This window comes from Sinocyclocheilus grahami, unplaced genomic scaffold, assembly GCF_001515645.1.
Source record: "Sinocyclocheilus grahami isolate Dianchi unplaced genomic scaffold, SAMN03320097.WGS_v1.1 scaffold345.1, whole genome shotgun sequence".
Lineage (NCBI taxonomy): Eukaryota > Metazoa > Chordata > Actinopteri > Cypriniformes > Cyprinidae > Sinocyclocheilus > Sinocyclocheilus grahami.
In genome coordinates, this window is record NW_015505524.1 from 28,061 (window position 1) to 30,550 (window position 2,490).

A 2,490-nucleotide genomic window follows, 5' to 3' on the forward strand; every position below is an offset into this window, starting at 1 on the left:
ACTACAATGCTGACTGTTCTGACTCACAGACTGTAAGTACGTTTTAATTTGAAGGACTTGCCACTGATGATTGAAACGCGAGTTTTGAGCAGTGTGGAGTAGCACTTGTTGATTGTAATTTTTCCGATCACAAATGCAGACATGGTTTTATGTTTATGCGGCGCGATGCAACGCAACGTGAAAAAAAGACTGTATAAGTCATTATAATCCGTAATTATGTCCCCACTGGATGCAACAAATGCCTCATTTATAATGGGTTTTAATGTTTTTGTCTCGTCACTCCGGCCGGACAGGGCATCATCACAGTATGGTGAGGGGCGTAACATTTCCGTCACAGGCTTGAGGTATTCAGCCAATCACAACGCACTGGATAGCTGGCCAATCAGAGCACACCTCGCTTTTCAGACCGATGAGCTTTGTAAAAATCGACGCGTTTCAGAAAGGCGGGGCATAGAGGAGAAACAATAATGTACAGTATGTGGAAAATAATGTGTTTTTTAAACCTTAAACCGCATAAACACATTTCATTACACCAAATACACAAAAGAATGTTCTTTTTTAGCAACATCATATGACCCCTTTAATTTCCTCGGGGCTTTGATACTCATACTGTACTGTAAGTCAATTTTTGCTTCTAGCAGAGCTAAAATCCAGTGTTGTTTTATTTTAAAATGGCAACTTTTAATTTTAAAACCGACCGCTTTTGATATAGAAGAAGCAGAGACATAGGAAACCATAGCTTTGGCTTAAAAAACAGGCCGAGGCCACGTTTTGAAAATGTATAGATAATAGATCATATGTATAGTAAATGGATAGGGGTTTTGAATTGAGGTTGACGTTTGTGTCCTGTGCCACAAATTCAGACGTGTGAGCGCTGCCCGCTCGCACAAAGGGGCACTGTGTTGTAGCTAAAATCGTGCAAACCCACGTTTGTTATTACTGTACTCGATACCGCGCTGCGGAATGAGGGCCTGCGGGAGAAACAATTCCGATTGCTTCCGGAAACGGGAAAACGTGCAGCGCGGTGCCTCCAACCGAGGTCTGTTTACCCTGCACTTTAAATAACGTTTCGAGTACGTTCCCTCCCCACCTCCAAGACCCCCAAACCCTCCTCATCTGGTACGCAGTTTCCATTTAAAATGTCACGTCCCAAACTGCACATTACATCAAATTGTACTTAATGGCATCCAGACAAACTTTTATGTCCTTCCAACATTCTCGCACTCACTTTCACTTACTCCCTCCTATTACCCCATTGCTTTTCTTTTCTAGCTCATATCGCCGAGCAAGCAGTATCTCCCTCTACCCGAACAACATCTGGAGCCCATTCTAGGTGGAGTAAAGAAGAGGGAATATAAATGGAGAAGTGGGCCTCAGTCTGCAGTGAGAGTGAAAGTAATACAATAGACAAATACATGGAGGAAATAACACAGATACTTCAGAAAGTGACAGACTCTATACAATATCTATACTATTTAGCATTTAATGTAAGGATGCAAATTTTATTACATAAATATATACATACATACATATATACACACACACAATGGTGTGTGTGTGTGTGTGTGTGTGTGTGAGACAGTTCCTCTCAGGGATGAAGGTAAAGACTCTGCTGACTGATGTTATTTCCCCTAGTGCTATCACTCTGATGAGGTCACTATCTGCCTCAGATCCACAGGGAGATTTAATACTGATTGAAAACACAACCAAATGTATGAAAGGCACAAAAACAAAAACGTAGCCAACAAATATATAAAGAACACTTTGTGAGTTCATTTCAAAGCAGTGTTGGCTCGTGATTAAAGGATATCTACTTGATCAGAAGTCAAGTAACTCAGATATGGAAGTTCAGTAAGCCTGTGTTTATGTATAGCGCCACCTTGTGGTGTCTGTCTGTTAATGTTGATAATGTTTCAGAGGCAAGCATTTCTATCACTTTCCTCAGCTTTGAGCACTAACAGTATCCAGGAGAATAGTTTTTCTTGCTTTCTTTCTTTCCTAAAAAATAATAAAAAGAAAATTCACAAAAATCCCCACCAAATATAATTTCTACTAAATATGTTATTTTTCTCAGAATTCTGAGTTTATATATTACTTTTTTTTTTTTCAAAATATGGGAAATCAAAAATCTTAGAAGAAAAGTCAAAATTGTGAGATATAAACTCCGAACTCTGAATAAAAACGTCAAAATTGCAAGAAATAAACTCAGGATTGTGAGACGGAAACTTAAAATTGCGAGATTAATTTTTTATTCCATGGTGGAAAAAAAAAAAAAGAATTGCGAGGTGTAAATTCAACATTTTTTTTCTCAGAATTGCAAGAAAAAAAAGTCTGACTTGTAAGATATAAACTCAGAATTGCGAGAGTAAAAGTCAGAATCAGGAGATAAAAAGCCGCAATTAACCGTTTTATTTATTTATTTATTTTAATTCTGTGGCAGAAACAGGCTTGCTTCCAAAAAAACACTGATGAAGGCATGATTTCAAAAAA